Source organism: Marmota monax, unplaced genomic scaffold, assembly GCF_021218885.2.
Source record: "Marmota monax isolate L192 unplaced genomic scaffold, Marmota_monax_Labrador192_F-V1.1 WCK01_AAM20220418_F8-fsc00024, whole genome shotgun sequence".
NCBI classification, from domain to species: domain Eukaryota; kingdom Metazoa; phylum Chordata; class Mammalia; order Rodentia; family Sciuridae; genus Marmota; species Marmota monax.
In genome coordinates this window covers 17,723,980-17,744,535 of record NW_026695224.1, presented here as the reverse complement: position 1 = coordinate 17,744,535, position 20,556 = coordinate 17,723,980, and the positions used below count along the sequence as shown (strand labels likewise).

The following is a 20,556-nucleotide window of genomic DNA, read 5'->3' as shown; positions in this document are numbered from 1 at the left end:
GAGTCCTCAAGTTGGTGAGCAAGCTAGGTATCTTGTTTTATGTGGGTGAGTTACGAGGCCTGATACTAGACATGTTTAAATTCTGGACTAGGGATGTAGGGCTTTCTAATCAAGGTAATGGTGAGCCTTTGAAGGTTGAACAGGACAATGTCTTATAAATAGCTCTTTGGGAAGAATAGTCTGACAGCTTGGACCAGGGACTGATTAGATGGGACAGAATTAGAAGGCAGAGAGACTAGACAGAAATGTCTTATTCCAAGTTGGCTATTTTTCTGCTTAAAGAAAAAAAAAAAAGGAACACAACACAAAACCCTTAGCTTCCAACGAACTGTCTTTTATTATGACACAAAAGCTATAAAAGTAGTGATGTATATAAAAGCAGTGCAGGATGTTTTTAGTGGCTTTATGAAATAAAAACAGCAGTAGATGGTTAAAATTGGAATGCCCGCATCAGGTTATAACCATCTGAGTTTGGGAAGTTGCAGCAGCAATGTAATCATATTTTTATAGCTTTGGCTTGGTCTTTCCACTCAGATAACTGAACTATGGGTGGATGAGAAGGGGAAGCCCAGCAAATCAATGCCATTAAATAGCAAAGGATGAGAGCCGTTGAATTTCAATGGCTAAAGCAGTTACAAGTTTGATAAAAAAATCATTATTTCCCCAAATCAGAAATGCATGTGCTATGAATAAAGATAATATTGACACTTGGGAAATCAGGCTCCCAGATAAAATAATATGATGGGTAAGATCCAGTTCTTCCAGGCACTTTGACATCTGTGCCTTCATTTTGTATCCACGCAATTTGGAGGAGAATGGCATTCACAGATTCATAGGTGTGGACACTGAAGCACAGAGGATGTGAGACCCTTGTCCATGGTCAAATGGTTAAGACATGGTATCCCTGAATGTATCTTGGGATGGATTCTAAATTGCACACCTTATTCACCAATGCCACGTGAAATTTTTATAAACTTTGATTTTCTCTTTGCAGATCTGTGAAGATTCAGCACCTTTCTGAAGCTCCCACTGTGGGCCCCAGATTGGAGTGTTTAATTTCATTAATCCAACAATAGATGAGACAAACCTTGCTCAGAGACTTTAGAAAGACTTCTTCCTATTCACTAGCAAAGGTATCTGTCTGGGGTCTTTCTAAGCTACCAATGGAGCCATACATGTCTAGTGGCTACACACTCAGCTGAAGCGTAGTTTGCTCAAGATAAATGGTGTGTTTGTTCAGTGTGTTCTGAGGATCAGCAAGGATGAGGGCCTTAGTAGGTGTTACAGTGCATGAGCTACAACCAGAAAGATGTCCTTTGATTTTATTCCCCACCTTCACCTCAGCTGAGATCAGTTGAATGATATTCTAATATTCAAACATTTATTATTTTAAAGAATTAAAGAAATAGAAGATATTTGAATATACAAGATCTTTTTGCAACAAATTAATTTGTATTAATATGCTCATGTCCCAAGAAGGAATCCTGGAAGTTCAGAGGTTGAAAGACAGGATGGACTTATACCCATATTGAATGATCTCATTAAATCCCTGCCCTTTAAGTTCTTTTCCTTTTAGGTTTATGTAAAGAAGATTTTGATTTGTTAGCATTTGATTCTGTGAGGGGAAAATAGTATTTATATTTCTTCATGTGTTATGTTAATAGAGAAAATAGTGTTGTTCAAACCAACCACCATTTTGGAGCATCTTCAAGAAAGGATCAGAACATAAAAAGAAAACATGAGAGAGAAGAAGAGCTGGGATTAAACGTATGGCTCTATGGTGAGCCAAGGTTTGTCCTTTCATTACGTGACTTAGTGTGTGAATGAAAACTATACCAGCATTTAAAGGCATTGGGAGAATTATATGATAAAGTGCATATAAGCTGTTCATTTCTGTGTTTGGCATGTGCTGAAAGTTCAAATCATTACAGATATCATCAGCAGCCATAGTAATGACATAATACATATTGAATATTTACTGTATGAAAGGCAGCAACATTTTACAACAACATTTTGGGGTGAATGCTATTATTATCTTTATTGCAAAGTTAAGAAAACAGATATGGAGACATTACAAAATTTGTCCAACGCCTCAGATCTAGTAAGTCGTTAACTGGAAGTGGGGTACACAGCCTGTGTCCTTAACCACTGTGCTACACAGCATCTCTAGTAATAAGAGACATCGTTCATACAATGTCATGTTGTTACAGTGAGAGATCAAATCTGAAAGGCATTGGAAGCTAAGCCACAGAATGATTTGGGGTGCATAAGAGGGATATTGCTGTCCATTGAAAGCATCAGGCATGGTTAGTAAATGTCATAGGGTCTGATATAGGCCTTGAGGGATGAGTCAAGACAGCTATAGATGAACATGCAAGAGAATATCCAGGTACAATGACTATAGGGAGAGCAATTTGAGCTGTTTATGGGACTGTTCGACACATAACTAAAACTTCAGTCATCATGTTGTGCCCCACCTGATTTCCCATGCAGCCTATAGCATGATGCTCGGTAGGAAATTCAAATAGATTTATATCAAATTCTGCTCATGAGCTGGTGGCTTGGCCTTCTCCATCTCTATTTATCAGTTAGTAAATGGGATCTTCAACCCATCTCACAGTGATGCCTTCAGACCAAATAAGATGCATAGATAAGCGCCCCACATGGTGACTGCCCTAGAGTTGGATTTCAGTAGGTTTTGGCCTCTAAGTGAGACATATGAAAGTTCAGAGAAAGATTGTGTTGATGAATCTGTTTACCCAACCAGTTCTGGGTGCATATGAGGCATGTCACTGTCAACTTTGATCTAGAGTTCTCTGCACACCCTTGGAGTATCTAGATCTGTGTCAAGTTCATGGAGGAAACACATCTTAAATCATCTTGAGAGCTCTCATTTCTTTATGTTTTTCTAAAAGTCTAGAAGTCTTACTTTTAGATTTCTAAGAGCACTTTAATAGCAAAGACAATGTTTACTGCTTTTGAAGGGCACCTTTCCATGAGAACAACCTTAGGTGCCTCTGGAAAGACTGATAAACTCCTGCTTCTCACCTGCTCATATAATATTAGACTCCTAAGGAGACTTTTCAGATAAAATGCAAGATGTCCAGCTACATTGGCACATAATATTAGTAACAGATATTTTTTTAAATGTAAATAATATTTTGGATAGGCTTAGACTAAAAATACTTGGGACACATTTATACTAAAATTATTTGCAGCTTACCTGAAATGTGAATTTAACTAGGTCCTGCATATTTTCATTTGCTATATTTGGTAATCACACTTCTAAAGACCCAAGAAGTTCTGTGGGGTAGAACACCAGTTTTGAAATTAGATGGGTATAGGGTTTCAAAACTGCATTCAGTCCCTTTATTGGCTGTGTGACCTTGTTATTTAATCTCTCTGATGTGAACATTCCCTACACATAAAACCAGGATAATAATATATAAAGACGCTTCTCTGAGTTACTGAAAAGATAAAGTGTAATAGCATGGGGCAATATAACTGGTATATCCCCTAGTGCATGATTGGAGTTACCTGTTAATGTAACTTTCTGTGCTGTTTCTTAAAGCACTTTATAAGTAGTGCAACTCCCTAAAACTGTATAGATCCATTATCGCTATTATTTTCCAAGGCCATTTAGTGGGTAGGTGTATATTTCAGTTTGTAACTGGTGTGCAAACTTCTACCCCAAGGCCCTCTCTGGTATCCTATTTTCTCTGGAAGCCTCATACAAGTAATTGGCTTCAGCCAATCAGAAAAAGACTCAGAATGAGAATTATTTCCAAAGTTGGCAGTGTGGCCCATTACCAGTGTGGCTTGCTTCCAAGTGGGGTTCCTGAGAGCAGGATTTCTTGGGAAAGTGTTTGTTTAATGATTTTATTTTCAAAGATGAAAAATCAGTTCTCAGAGAAGGACTAAGTAGAGTGATAGAGTCAGGGTCAATCTTACCTAATACGAATGATGTACAATAGTATCAACCATTGAACATGAACAATGAAGGTTTCTTCCTGATTGACATTAAACATATGAGCTGCAGAATTCATATCAAATCCTCAACAATACATTACACCCAGTTTATGAAAGGGAAATCGAGACTTGATGGAGTTATGTGACCTTCCCCCAAATCACAGTTTCTAGGTGGGTGACAGAATTGGGATTCAAACCCAAGTCTGGTTTACACTAAGGCTATTTCTTTTTCTGCTTCTCAAGGATGCTTATGAGTGTTTTCCCCATTTTTTTCTGATCAATGATAAAGAAACAGCATATAGTTCATGAAAGAAGAGCATGAGTTTCCTACCCCAAACTCTGCATAATAAAGAGAAATAAACAGCATCCTGTGAAATTTCTGTGGGTACCCTAGGGACTGAAGCCAGGAATGCTTGAGTGTCTGGACACGGAAATGCTGATGTGTTCAGTACTTCACCTTCTACATTTCCTCAGCCACAAAAATCTCTTCATTGCCACAGAGGTCCCAGTACAACTGGTGCCTTGTTGGAAGCCTGAGAAATCTCTTCAGGATGGTTTCTCATTGGCTGAGGGGACACGTCAGGTCCTAGATGAGTGATTGACAGGAGCCAGAACTGAGTTGGGATTTCTTTTTTGCAAAATTCATTTCTGTGTTGTAGTCTGGAGAGGGAAAGCTGGTCATTCCAGGCCTACCTGTCCAGCTGATGGCTGCCTATTACATAAGGTCCTGACTCACACACAGAGGAAGCCCTAATGTGCCCACAGGAGCAACATAAGGAGCATATGAAAGAACACTTCTCTTTTGAGGTTCTGGGTCTATGCGTGGAGTGCACCTAGATGACAACATTATTATTATTAGTAGTAGTAGTAGTAGTAGTATTTTGATGCTGGGGATTGAACCCAGGGCCTTGTGCATGTGAGGCAAGCACTCTACCAACTGAGCTATATCCCCAGCCCTGACGACATTGTTATTTTTGTAGTTGTTATGTCATCTGAAATTGATAAGAACTCATTGTACCCTACTTTCCAGGCAATAGGAAACTGCTTGGAGATGAATAAAATGCAGTCCCCCTCCCTGTCCCCATCAATGTGTGCTGAGAGATCCAGATCTGCAGGCAGCATGAGAAATGCTAAGACAGAGATCAGGGACCACAGGCCTCAGGGAAGCTGCTTATAGAAGGCAAAGTCTAAGTGAATCTTGAAGAATTAGAAACAATTTCCCAGGTGGGGAAGACTGGATAACACATGCTGTGTGAGAAGGAATCTGTGCAAAATCAGGATCTAGGCATTTCCAAACCTCTTTACCTTGTAACCCCATCTCATTTGCATCAAACATAAATACATATATGCACATCTCACATTGTAACTTTAATTTTCAGTTGTGTCAAAACAACTTCTATTATTTATCCGTTTTACTCTGTATTATGTTTATGTAGAATTTTATGAGCTGGATTATAACTGACTAGTTATAATGTACTGTTCATGGATATTTAATGAAATGTTTATTCATTTTGATTCTGCAGTTTTCTTTTTAACAACATGATCTAATCCATTTGTTGCTAGGACTTAAATACTTTTGTTGGTTCTTAATGATGTTACTTGGACCTGAGCACTCTACAGAGCTAAGAAGATGAATCAGATCTGAAGAAGACTAGGATGATTTGGGGGAATTAGGTGAGGCCAAGTTTACCCAAGGTGTAGACCGTGAAGGAGTGTGAGAAAGGAATACTTCTTGAGAGATTGAAGGGAGGTAGGCAAGGGAATTCCAGCAATTGTGTATCAAGATGAAGACTTTAGTCCAAAAGAAAGGGAGAGCTACTGACGAGTTTTAAGAAGAGGAGTGACAGTCATAGTTGCAGCTTAGAAAATTAATACTGGTTGGTGGTTTGAAGGATACCTTGGAGATGTGGGTAGGGTGAAGTAGGTGTTATCAACATCCAACCCAGGGAGCAGCAGGGCCACTTATCTAGAACACCAAGGTGACAGTGGAGGAGCCAATGGAAAGCAGATAGGGTGGCTGAGGGAGGCTGCTTGGACCTTGGGCTCTTCAGAAGGGAGACTCCTGGAGTAAGTTACCCACCATGGGATGCGTGGGAACACTTGCAGGAACCAGGATGCATTCATCCCAGGCTGTAACCAGAGGCTAAAGGTATCCGTTAGCACCACAGGGATTTTCCTTCTTCATGAAGGAAAAATGTGAAAGCCAAGAATCTGACCTATGACCCTGGCTGGTCAAAGGCCTGTCAAATAGGCTTGTTAAAATGTCAGTGGTCTTTTCTTCTGTGGGAAACGTCTTCCTTTCTCAGTCCCTGGCATGTGTGTACCCCAGGAGGGAGTCAAGAGGTCATGGGTAATGCCAGAGTCCTCAATTCCTGCTGTTCCTGCGCCTGAAATACAGAGGCAATAAACTCCAGAATTGATGGCAGATGAGAGCGGCACCACATGAGCCCCGCTGGTGCAGGAGCAGCGAGTCCCAGATTCAGGTGAGTGGTCTCTCCCCTCACGTAGTGGACATTTGGCAAAATCTGAGACATTTTTGATTCACAACTAGGGGTGAGGCATCATTACTTGTATGCAGGGGTAGAGATAGAGATGCTGCTAAATCCTTTAGAATGCTCAGGGCAGTCCTCAGAATGAGGAATTATCCTGTGATTGACATCTAAAATGTCAAGGGCCGTGATCAAGTGAACCTCCAATCACTCTTTGCTCCGTCTTGGAATAAACACTTTCCTCCCATTTTTTTCTCCTACGTTCAGCTGTTTTTATTTGTTGGTTACTTCTTTTCAGGACATTGCAACTCTCTCGGGAAGATTTTAGTACCCTCCCTGATACAGACAGGTGGCTTGACTTGGCTCAGTGTATCTTTTAATTGGAACGGAAATCACACCCTGATGCTCTCACCTGGATGGTAAACTAGACTTGGGTAGAGAAAGCGTTCTTTCTCAGCATGGTTGTCTGTATTTTGGTTCTTCTTAAAGATTACCATGTGGGGTGTGAACGGGGAAGACTATAGATAGCACTAATGCTGAGGCACCACATGTGTGAGGTGGACACCCCGAGGACATCAGTCTGATCTCAGAGAAAACAATTAGAATCATGTGGTTTTTCATTCACCACTGTTTTCAGAAGCCCTGCCAAAACATTTGAGTTGAAGACAAAAGGGTCATTCATGCCCAGCAGCCCACTCTGGGGAAAGCAGAGTCCCCTGGATGCAGGGAGGCAGGCAGTCTGCTGGCTCCCACCGTTAGGGCTTTATTAGTGGGGCAAACACAATTTAGGAATCAATGAGGGGGTCAAACACGGGTGCTAGTCAGAGAGGAGACCTCCTGTGTCACCCTCCCTCTGTGCTGGTAGCTTGGCAGGGAAGGGCTCCCACCTAATTAGTGTCCTTCTGAATGTGCAAAGGCAGAAGCCCAAGAGGAATTTCTGAGACTATTTAATTATGGTTGGGTCTCTTTTGTCTTAGAACAGTCTAGGGTCTATCCGTCCAATGCAGGACCGCGGGGGAGCTTTACCAAGTCTCCTAACAAGTTGGCCTCCCCGTGTTTCTGCCATGACCCAAGGGTGAGAGAATTGTGTTTGCCCCAGAAACACTGACAATGGAAGTCACAATCTAATGAACCTCAGGAACCTCTGGAAGTCCTGAGATTGTCCATCAACAGAGTAATTCACAGCAACACAGGAGAATCTCTTGGTATAAAAGTGCAGAAAGCAGAAAATTGAGAAACAAGAGGAAGAGAGACTTAACTAAATTGGAATATTCCCCAAACTTGGATCTTAAGCATATAAACAAACAAGCCCTGGGTATCGAAATTGTCTTGGACAGTATAGAAGGTTAGTGGCTACTGAATGATGAATTGAGTGGACACATGAAAGAATATTTTTGTTGTACCAATACCTGGAGGATGTTTAAGTATTTTAGCATAAATTACCTGTACTAATGCAAAAACGCTTTCGTGAATTTAAATTATGTATTCAAATCCTCATTTAAAATTATTTTCGATTATGGAAAGAGGCCATGGTTTCATGGGATTAATGACTTTCTTTCCCTTTTCTATACTCTTGCACATTCTAAATGTCAGGGGAGGTATTTACAAAATAGTAATATGGAGATCATAGAAAAAGTCTAAGTCAAACAAATTATGAATATTCTTTCTCTTGGGGAAGGCTTTGGGGGAAGGGCTGAGTTGTAACAGCTTGGAGAGAAAGCTGACTATAAAATCTCAAAGGGAAGGCCAGTCCAGGGCAACATGTAAGTCCAGAGAAATTTCCCTGACACTATTAAAAGCAAAGTAGCTCAGCAGCATGTAGAGAAGTTTAATGATAACAAGTTCAGGGACTTGAAATTTGGGTGCCTTTACTGCCAATGATTTGCAGGGTAGCCTTGAAGTAACTCCTTCCTCTTTGAACATGCAATCCTTCTATAAAATTGAAACCATAACATCCCCCAGCAAAACATTGTGGTTGTTTTGAATGCTATGTGAGCTATTGTACATGGATGCTATTTAAAGACTGTAAAACACTATAACAAATTATCTTACTGTCATCTTTTTTATGCTCAGCTTCTTTTAACACACAGTTCAAACATCACTCTTTGAGCTTACAATACCTCTACGAGAGCTCATACTATAGAAATTCTCTACTTCCATATTAAATAATTTTCTTGAATTTGAAGAAAATACTACAAGAATACTATTTTCTTTACATAAGAAAAAAAAACCCCGCAGGGTGCTTTTTAGTTTGTTTGTTGCAGATACCAAATAACCTTGGAGCAAGAGAAAGGGCTCTGAACTAGGAGATAGGAATATTAGAGATGGAATCCTCTTTCCTTCCTTCCTTCCTTTTCTTCTCCCTCTTTTTATCTTTCGTTTAATTTTTTTCCTTTCTTTTTGCCCCCACCTCGTATTTATATGATAGACACATATTATACCCAGTGAAATAAAATTAATGAGCCTGATTCCTTGATCTCAATGACTTCACAGTTTATTGGTGGAAAAATCAAGTCAACTGAGAATTAGAACCAAGTATTAAACACATCCCAGCAAACCTGGGTAGGATGGGATGCAAAAGGAGTCCTCTTGGAAAAAAGAAATGTCTGGTTTGGATTTTGAGGGGATCAGTAGGAGTTTGTATGGGAAACAAGAGCAGATGGGTGAGAGTATGGACTGAGCAAGTTTCACATGATTCTGTAGATCTGAAGGGACAGGTGTTTATGTGTATGTTCCAGGAAATAAGAGCAGGTATAGAAACACTTGATGGGAACCTTTCATTTGAGTATAACAGGGTGCCAGGGAAGAGGTTAAAATCGGGATAGTGGTGTGATCCAAATGGTATTTTGAAAAAAAAAATCATTCAATTATTTGTTGGAACTCTACAGAGAATGGAAAGACCAGAGGCAGAAAGACCAGCGTGGGAGTGGTTGTGATGTCCTAAGTGAAAAATAATGGCCAGGATGCAGGACGAGGGAATGGGAAAGAGAATAGGATACTGGGAAACATGTAAAGTGGTATCTCATCAGAACAAGTAAGTGGCTACATTCAGGGATGAGGGAGAGCAGAGGGCTCTGCTCTACCTTCAGCTATTTGCCCAGGCCAATTATTTTGCCTCTCTTGACAGTATTTTTTCTACTGTATGAGACAACAAGTTTATGCAGTTCTCTTTTAGAAAGCAATGTGTGTTTAGGGACCATATGTCTCCATCATCTGTTGGAGAACATTCCAGGTAAAGGGATACTTTGTTTTTTGGTTTGCTTGTTTTTACAAATAAGACAACATTTTAAGAAGATGTAGAAGTTGGACATCTTTTATTTCTTGTTTCCTATGCTTAGAAGCAAGCACCTCCATTATGTTGTGTAGAGTGGGTAGATCAAGTAAGGAATGGGTTCTAGTGGACCAGTCAACTGGAAAATTTGTAAACTTAATGCAATAGAAAATTTTGTCATTGCACATTGGATCACCTAGATAAATGTGCAATAATAATTTATTTGTAACTTCTGATATTAACATGATGGTTTTCCACATCCAATTCAACAGAATTGACATAGCAACTCCTGCCCTTTCCCCTTATCTTTTTTTCTGAATATTCTATGCTCACCTGTGTAATTTCTTTGGTATTGTATTATCACCCGAAATTCAAACAGGTACAATTTCAGACAGGTTAGCAACAGCTGTAGTCCAGTGGAATATATTTATAGTTTTCTTTGGGTGTTGCTTCCCAGAAGAGATCATTCTTCTGAATGTATCTCTTATTTATTTAAAGACAATTCTCTCCAGCCCTCTGTCTCCACCAAAGTCACCCTCTATGATGGTTTCCAGGTGCCCAATTGTGGGAATGTTATATGCAGAGCTAACTTTTATTCTGGTCCTATCTTCCCAAGATTAATGAATAAGGTGGTGAATGGAAGGAGCTATCCAAGCCCGTGGAAAGATCAAAGATGCCCTTTGGAGAAATGAACTTTTTCTAGCATCAAACACAAAGATTTGTCTTTCCTTAGAAACAGGGATCACTGTCTCTATCAGCTCTTTCATCTGTAACTCATTGTGTGATTTGGGGCATATTATTATATCCCAGATTCCTCACTTGTGAATTGAAGAAAATAAATCTATCTCACAAAGGTTTTTGCAGATTCAGTCTCTTATATAGGGTTTGGTAGGCATATGTATGGGTCAGGATAGGCTGGGTTCTGCTACAGTAACAATGAAATGCTACTTCTCAGTGGCTTAAAACAACAAACGATTTTTTTTTGTATGGCACATAGCCAATCAAATTTGATTGGGCTTCTGCTTTCTGTAGTCTCGGGAGAATCCACTCAAATGGAAGCTCCATTATCTTAGAACATTAACATCTCAAAATTAGACTTCAGAGAGATTCAGATAATTAGTAGCTACATTTCATTCAGTAAAATAGGTGCATGGCCATGTTATATTTCAAAGGTATGGAGGAGCATTATCTTTTCATGCCCGTGGATGGACAGGAAGACTAGAAACCTGGTTGTGCACAAAAATATCTGAGCAGCTAAACAATTTACTCTCCACCTTGCAGAGTGCAACAGCTACACAATATTAAGAGAAAAACTTCTTCACTCAAGTATATATTTATGTGAACTATATTTGGTGTATAAATTTATACACGTGTGTGAGAGCCTGTGTATTTGCGGGGGGGGGGGGGTGTATCATGCATCTTTGTGCTGTTTGTGGCTGGGGGTGGAGAGGAAATGGGATCATAAGAAATACAGTGGCAACAGTTATTGACTTTGGGTTGTGTTAATAACATGCCAGTATCCTATACATTTCTAGAAGTTAATGGAGTAAATAATTAGTCTAAACTTTCACTTAATGATGCATTTTGAGTATGTATTAAAGTAAGCCCAAATAAGCTGCCTAATTCCCCAAAGGGATACATTGGCTCCCAAGAGGAGCCAAAATTATTATGGAGAAAGACATAATGAAAAAAAATAATAAAAGTAACAAGTTTCCTTATGGCCCCTTTGGGTCATCACAAAGATGTAAAGCTACTTTTTAGCATTAGATCAAGTTAGGCAGCCCCCACTCTTAGCTGTGTGATATTAAGCAAGTTGCATCATCTCTCAGAATCACTTTACTCAAATATAATACAAGAGCGATGACACCCTACTTAGCTTCACAGTCTTGTGTTAAGTGCACTAATTTCCTTGGTTATCATTTAAGCTCCCAGAGATAGGGAGCTAATTACATTGACAATGAGGTCCACTCCATTTCTGTGTAGTGAAAGCTTCTAGAAATTTCTGTCATATGTTAAGCTGAAATCTATTCCTCAAGCCCTGGATGCTCTGTCTGAACTAGGCTGATCCTTTAGGAAGGAGGCATATCGCCTTGATTTTGCCCAGGCACCATCTAAACCTTTCCATCTATTTATCTTGCCCTGTCATACTGGGTGAAACCATTTAAGAACATTTTTCTTTTACATATAACAAATGAAGTGATTAGCACATGTGCTCTGAACCATTGCTAATAAGCCTTATATAAAATAATAAGGCAAATGATGCTTGGTTGGTCTTAATTCAGTAGACCCCATTACCCACAATTTCCTTTTCTGCACTTTCAGATACCCATAGTGAGTCACTGCCCCAAAATATTAAATGGAAAATTCCAGAAATAAATTCACAAGTTGAAATAATTTTTCTTAAAGTATATTGTTGTTTGTTCTTATTATTAGCTATAGTTGTTAACTAATAATTACTGTTTCTGTACCTAATTTATAAATTAAGCTTCACATGGGTATGTGTGTCTAGGAAAAATATCCCGCATATAGTACCTGGAACTCTTTGTAACATGGCATCACAGAGCATCTTAGATCATATTCCCCTTGGATAAAGGGGGAATTCTGTTACTTCTTTCCTGTTGACTCCAGCTTAACTTTCCCCTTTTCATTATCTGCATTAATCAATGTCCTTTATCAGGCGGGGAGCCCCAATCTTCATTCCTGTATGGTCTAAATCCTTAGTTGTTTTGCCTTCTGTTTTGGTTGCTATCATTTCGTACTGACTTTTAAAACTGCACATGGTACTACTAAAATTCATTCAAGAAAATCTTCTAAATTCTATATATAGTTCATTCTGACCTGTCATAATGCAGCAACTCAGATTTCCTCTTGATGATCAGGGTCAGTCTTAGTAATATTTAGGATATTAACTCCTGCTTCCCATCATGAGTTTAGAAATGCAACAAACCAGAAAAGGACAGGTAAGGCCACTGCAAGGACAATACAGTGGAACAATCATCGTGTCCTCTAAGAAAAGCATTTCTTCATTGAGAAGTAAAATCAGAAAAGTTCAAATTTTCAGGATTAGGGAGCAGGCATTCTTTGAATACGTCCAATAGTGAAATGATTTGTTCTTCCATTTACCCCTTTTATCCCAGATTCATACATTGTGGGAGAAATAGTACTCTATATTTTCTGCTTATTCAGAGCATATTCTGCATACTTTAAAACTTCCCAAGATATAGTGTATCCTTTCTAAAGTTATTACTTCCTACTACACAATATAACTGAGTCTCTACTGGGCCCATTCCACGAGTCTAGAATACTAGATACTCTTGGGCAAATAAGTTATGTTAGAAGATCATCAAATTCTGTGAGTATAAACCAATTACTGCACTTCTTTTGTTGTAAAATGAGTCCTGTGTTCTGAAGCAGTGTTGTGCATTATTCCATGATGGTGAATAAAACATAACATTAGCCCATGCATGGCGGCTTCATGGTCAATGTACTCATTGCAGGGCAGGAAAGACAAATGTGTACCCAGAATATGCCTCTGTTGCAAAAAAAAGACAAATTACTGTTCTTTCCACGTAACCCACCTAATATAAGGCCGTTTCTCCTTTTTCCCAAAATGATATAATCATGATGTTAAAATATTTATTTGTTTATTGCTGTAAGAGTCTTAATATGACTATATTAACCCAATAAATTATTTGGTGGGAATTTAGTCTAAAAAAAATCATCAACTAGAAAGAAAGTCATCATGCCCAAAGATATCAACCATAGAATTACATGTATTAGCAAAACCTGAAGAACAACCTTGGTATCCCACAGTGGGGGTGGGGGATTAAAAAGTGTGCATACAAAAAGTTCAAGGAATTACTACGCAACATGTAATAACAGTAAATAATAACAAATAAATTATTAATGTTAAGTTAAAAAATGCAGGGTATAATATTTCTGTACAGAAGGTAACATTATTAAGATAAAAAGAAACATGCCTAAAGATGAAAAGCTTACAAAGAACCCAGGTCCTATCAGTCACCAAACCCTTTTATTTGCTCTTCCTAAATTTGTGAACTTTTCTTCTTGTCCATCACTCCCATCTTTGCCCCAGTCTTTGTCACCTCTCACCTGGATGGCAGTACCAGCCTCCCAGAAGCCTCTGCCTAGGCGCCCGGGCCCCATTTAGATGAATTCTCTACATTGCAGTCAGAGGGATTCTTTTTAAAATACCCATTTGCTTACAGAAATTTTCCCTACTTAAAATTCTTTAGTGGCTTTTCAATTCTTTAAGAATAAGTTCTAAGATCTTTAATGTGCCTTAAAACGGTCTATATGACTTGGCCACAGTAAACATCTCCATTTATCTCTCCTTGTTGAGTATAGTCTAGCCACACCGTGACCACATTCAATCCTGCCTACAAATGCCTCTGCTAATTGGCACCAGGCCTTAACCTTGAAAGTTCACAGCATGAACTTTAGGTAATAGGCCATGTATATTCTATGTGCAATTCTTTTCTCCTTTTTTTGTCCTATTTTGTTTTCTTAAATATTCTTCACAGAATAAGTGTGATAAGTCTGATAAGTAAGATGCAATTAGTACAAAATTATAAGTGCCTTCTAGGTGACAGTTTTCACTTTCTTACTAGACTTTGGAGATTTACAAATGGCAAATTATTTCAAGGGTTGGCTAATTAGACTATGAAATTCAGACAGAATGCCTACCACTGCACAGAAAGAAAAAGAGGGACTAAGTATCTGTGCCACCCATTTATAATTATTTCTCAATTATAAAATAAAGTTGAGAAAACATTACCATAAGGTTGACAGGACTCAGAATAAATCTTCATAAACGAACATTAAACAGTTGCTGTGTCAAGAATGAGGGAGAAGTGAGTACCCTCCCTTTTTCCTGGTGGGAGGTGGAAGTGCTGGAATCACCCTCCTCCAAAGCTCCCAAGGCACAAGCTGTAGCTCCCAGGCTCCTGCCCCAGGTGATCTGTACAGGAATCCCTGGTGGTCAATTCCCCAGGCTCCCACAGAAGGAACAAATTCTTGGCTCTCTCCCCAACTCTGGTGCTGCCAACAGAATATTTAATCGATTCAGGACGTTTTTTACTTTTTAAAAAATATTCTTCTATAATTCAGTAGAGAAGGTGAGTCTCAGATCTTGTCCTTTCTATCACTTTTAAGTCCACTCACAATTATTCAAAAGTGTTGTGAAGTGGTGGATCCTCTCATACGTGATCCTCCACTGGATTGGTTGGTTGGGTTGTGCCTCCTCTTTCTTTCCTGACTCCAATTAGTCTTCTGATTTGTGGATCTACTAGAGGATGTTTTCCCAGACTGCTACTAAGTCCAGGATAAATGCATGCAAATCACAGTGACAGGCATTACCACTGGACTTCCTTGCTAGGACAGAGATAAGCAATGCGTAGTTTACTGGTCAAGTGATTTCAAGGTGGTGGGCATGGTCCCAGGAAAGAAGAAAGGACTTCTAAGCACATGCATGCTTTCCAGGTGCTACTGCAGATTTAGATGGTAGCTCCATTGTTTCTTCCCCAGAGATATCTTCATGGATCTCTTTAATCCATTCAAATTGACCTGTTACAGGCTCTTATAACCACATGCTCTCTGTGTTACTGTGTGTGTATCATTACACTAAGTTCCACAAAGGTGGAGATTACAGCTTCCTTTAAATTTCTCTCTCTCTCTCTGTATGTTTTTACTCACCATTATATCTTGAATGTCAAGCCCAGCAAAAGGAACATGTAGCGGTTTAGTAAACACCTGTTGGGTGAACGAATGAATGAATGTTTTAGGTAACAGTGTAGCTTGCATGGGACTTATCAGTCCAGAAGAAATGAAAATATAAAAATAACACAAGTAAAAACATTGGGGAAACTAAAGAGTAACCAAGAGAAGGCGTAAACCACAAAAGGACTTCATCCTTGAGAAAACGGAGCCACATGGATAAGATCTACATTGACTTCTCCCTAGGACACTCTAATCGCCATGGAATTACTTCCCCTTGGTCAGGTACTCTTAGGGACAATCACTTATATTTGAAAGAAAAAGCTGCTGCCCTTTTAAGTGACTATAACTGTGCTTCTAAAGTTGTTTTTATTTCAAATAAGGCCTAGCAGAGAAACTTACACATAACCAGCCCAAAGGGCCAAGTCATCCTGTGTTATCCCTTTTAAGTGACCCAGGATAACTTTTCTCATTATATCTTTATTATAAATAAAGGCTATTTTGGACATGAGATATATGAAGAAGCATGACATTGAAGAGAGCATTCTGAGAATGTGCTCTCCTCTACAGGTGATGGTGAGTCTTTCTTACATAAGCATCTATGAGTTTTCCCAATGAAAGTTCCAGTTTTGTTTGCTTGGGGAGACCCCACTCTGGGAATTATCCCCAGTTTTCTCCTTACTTGGTGCAAATAATAAACCTCTCTTCACTCCTTTGTCTCCTGTTTGGGCTTATGAGCTTTACACTCACCAAGAGGTGAACCCATGGCTTTCTGTTACAGACTGCAACAGGCAAAATTCAGGGTATAGTCCTCTGGGTATGAGAAATCAGAAGATGGAATTTCTAAATTTCCAAAGGTCCTAGGATAGAGAGTAGAGAAATTATCAAGAAGAATGCAGCCACATTGAGGAAACTCCAAAAATGAAGTGCTGTCTAATCTTAGACTCCTTAACTGTGTTTGTGGATAAGACCCTATGGATCCCAGATGCAATGTCATCAGCTTGAAGGATGAAATTGCTAAGCAGAGAGTTCATCTGCTGCCCATCAAGAGGAGTTAGAGATTGGAGTTAGAATTATTTTATGTGAAAGGAGTTTTGTAAGAATCTTTGGCTTTTCCCTGAAATTCTAGAAAGGCAAAAACTTAGAAATAAAGGCTATTTCTGAAAAGGAAGACTATAGGCAAAACCAACATAGTTACATTCTAACCAAGCCAAAAACTAAATGTGGGATCCAGGTAATCTGGGGATAATATTTAACTTTTAAAGCAAATAAGCAACATATTTGAAATAAGGTAACAAAATAAAGAGTCTTACAACATATTCACAATAATGTCCAATTCATATTTTTTTTTTGAAAAATCACTAAACATTTGAAGAACACACCCACACATACAAAACACTTGGTTTTGAGGAAACAATTCAACAAAAATCAACCCACAATTGATCAGAGATTGGAAGTAGTAGGAAATCACTTTATACTAACCAGTATAAAAATGTTAAAGAAAGAAAGGGAGAATTTTAGAAGAAATATAGAATCTTCAAAAAAGGAAATCAAATAAAGTTGTTAAATAGAGAAATATAATAATTGAAATAAAAAAAATTGGAGTGAATTAACAACACATTTGGTCCAACAAAAGTTAAATATTCATAAACTTAAGGACACATTACTAGTAGCTAGGAAGAGGGTAGTGCAGGGAGGGGAGGGGTATGGGGATAGGAAGGGTAGTAGAATGAATCAGATATTATTAGATATTATTTGCATATGTGACTATACGACCAGTATGAATATATATCACATTAACCAGAAAAAGGAGAAGTTTATACTCCATTTATGTATGATGTAGCACAATGTATTCTACTGTCATGTATAACTAATGAGAAAAATAAAAAGAATTAAAAAAAATCATTACAAAAAAAAAGATACATTACTAAAATTTATCCAGACTAAAAACAGAGACAGGAAAAAAAAAAGATTGAAAAACAACCAACTAGAAACCTGCAACTGAATTTCAGAAGGAGAGGCGAATAAATTTTATATTTAAAAACATATTGACCAAACTGTTTCATAGTTTGACCAGAAATATTAGCCCACACATCCAGGAAGCCCAGAAAACCCCTGGCAGAACAAACACAAAGCAAATCACACTGGGCACATTATAGTCAAGCTGCTGTCAATCAAAGAAAAAGAAAAAAAAAGTCTTAAAAATATTCAGAGGTGGGGAAAGACTTAAGCAGGAGGAGATGGAGAATGACATGGGGTTATTATTAAAAAGAAAGAAAAAATGAAACAATGAAAGCAAGAAGATAAGGGAACAATGTCTTGTTAGGGCAGGGGATGAGCCGTGAGAAGCACTATCATAGAGACCGAAAATATCTTTTAAAAATAAAGAATAATGTGAAGACATTTTTTCAAATAAACAGAACCTGAGAAAATATATTCAGACTCATATTATGGGAAATGCTTGAGGAGGCTTTTCAGGCTGAATGTAAATAATATCAAATGAACATCTGAATCTAAAAGGAAGGAAGAAAAACACTAGAAAGAGTGAGTATGAAAAGCTATCTTTTTCTTTTTCAAATGTTATGAAATGCATTGGGTTGTTTAGAGCAAAAATAACAAAGTTGAGGTTGAAGCTAAAAGAAACAAAATGTGCAGATGGCCCAAAGATAGGAAGAGGACATACTTTAAACCTTTTCCGCTATATATGAAGTGACAGGGTATTAATTCAATACAGGCTTATATCAGCTAAGCATGCACATTGTTATCAGTAGAGCAACCATTCAAGAAAAATGAGTGTAATAAAAACAAAAAAAGCCAATAGAGAAAATTGGCTAAACAATGAAACAAAAACACAGTTTGATTAATCAAAAAAGACAGGAAACAAGGAACAAAAGAATCATGAACTAAGAGCACAAATAGACAATATATAGCAAGCTGCCATAACTAATCCAACTGATATCAATATTAATATTAAATGCAAATAAACTAAACATTCAAAGCAGAGGTTGTGACATGGGAAATAAAGGAAGAATCAAGTACATGTTGTTTTAAGGAGATAAACGTTAGCTATACAAGATACAAATGAATTGAAAGCAAAAATAGAGAAAAAGAATGAACAGAACCTCATGCCCTTTGTGGATATAAATATGAGGAGGTTTATATTATAATCTTACAAAGCACACTTCAAGAAAGGGAATGTTGCCATGGATAAAGAGAATTAATTCATAATCATTAATGGACCAATTACTCGAGAATACCTGGAAACTGTAAACATGTATGCAATAAATAAAAATACTCCAAAATACATAAAGAAAAATAGAAGTAAAGGACTAACTAGACAAATAAACCAAAAAAAAAATAGTCAAACGTTTTAACATCACGCAAAATTGATGTATCAAGTAGATAATCATACAGAAAGAACATGGAAGATTCAAAAACAAGTGTTTACCTGCTTGAGCCTACTGACATTTGTAGTTCATACACTCGGCAACTGCAGGATGCATATTCTTTACAAGCACATCTGGAACATCTCTCAAGATAGATAATATGCCAGCCCTTAATACAAATCTCAGTAAATGTCAGCTATTTGGAATCATGCTAAGTATGTTCTCAGACAAAATTAGAGTAATATTCAAGGTCAATAACAATAAGATATCAGCAAAAAACCACAACAGCAGTTAAAATATTTTTAAATGGGTAGTAGTAAAAACATAGCATATTAAAAATTGTGAGAAGGAATAAAAATGCAATATAGAGATAAATGTACAGATTGAAATGCTTAAATTATAAAAGGATATGTTTTAAATCGGTGATAGATACTTCCATCAAATGAAGCAAGGGAAAGAACAAATTAATCTCAAAACAAGAAAAATAGAAAATAACGAAGCTTACATTGGAAATCTTGATATGGCAAACAGACGAATAGTGAACAATGTTGACCAATGCTGAGAAAGTCAACAAGGTCAAGTTTTGTTCACTAAAAGGATTCTAGACCAACTTAGGAAAAAAAGAGAGAAAAATATAGATTGCTAATTATAGTATAATAGATAAAGAGCTTGTGTTAATGATCCCCAGACCATCCTCAGGTTGGATCATTTTGCTAGGCAGACTCACTAGTCTGGGCACATTGTTGTATTTGTGGTTAAGACTTTTTACAGCATGTTATGGTTTAAATGTGACTCCTCCAAAATTCAGATATTGAAACATTATTCCAAAGAGATGATACTAAGAGGTGGCTTGGTCATTAGGGCTCCTTCCCTCATGAACTGGATTAGATGTCCTTATGAAAGGGCTTAACAGAGAGGAATTCATCTCTCTTGCTCCTCTGCCTTGTGCCATGGGAGGTTCAAGTGAGGTCTCTCTTATCACTCAGGAATTTCTGGGAATTTAAGAGCTTCGTGTCAGAAACTAGGGTTCAAACATCAAATGTTAGAATAAAAGATACACTTATCACCCACCACTTGCAGAATGAAGATTCCATTAATAAATCCCAGGTATAGTGTTCAGTGGATTTATGATAAAGGCGGCAAAGGCATTTCAATGGGGAAAGGAAAGTCGTCAAGAAATAATGCTGGGTCCCCGGAAATTTCTATGTACAGGTCATTGTCCTTACCTCACACCATTCGTCAAAGTGATTTTGAGCTGGATCATTAGACAAAAGCATCAAAACAAAAACAATAAAACTTCTTGGAGAAACATTAAAGAATATTTTCATGTCTTTGATTGATGAAAAATTTTGAGGAGTTAAAAGGTACTGTTCCTACAAGAAAAACAATAAATTGGGCTTTAGAAAAATTAAAATCTTCTGCTTTTGAAAAAAAATACCACCAAGAGAGTACATATACAACAGAGCACAGTGCACAGGCCTGTAATCCCAGCGGTTCAGGAGGCTGAGGTAGGAGGCTTGTGAGTTCAAAGCCAGCCTCAGCAAAAGTGAGGTGCTAAGCAACTCAATGAGACCCTGTCTCTAAATAAAATACAAAATAGGGCTGGGGATGTGGCTCAGTTGTCGAGTGACCCTGAGTTTAACAGTTTAATCTCTAGTAATGAGAGAGAGAGAGAGAGAGAGAGAGAGAGAGAGAGAGAGAGAGA

At 38.0% G+C, this 20,556-nt stretch overlaps 1 non-coding gene across 1 annotated transcript; it reads right to left on the bottom strand.

The window, feature by feature from the left end:
- Window positions 1-4,848: 4,848 nt before the first annotated feature.
- On the bottom strand, window positions 4,849-4,916 carry Trnav-cac (transfer RNA valine (anticodon CAC)). The gene has a single exon. It is a non-coding gene; the product is annotated as a tRNA-Val (tRNA).
- Window positions 4,917-20,556: the final 15,640 nt, after the last annotated feature.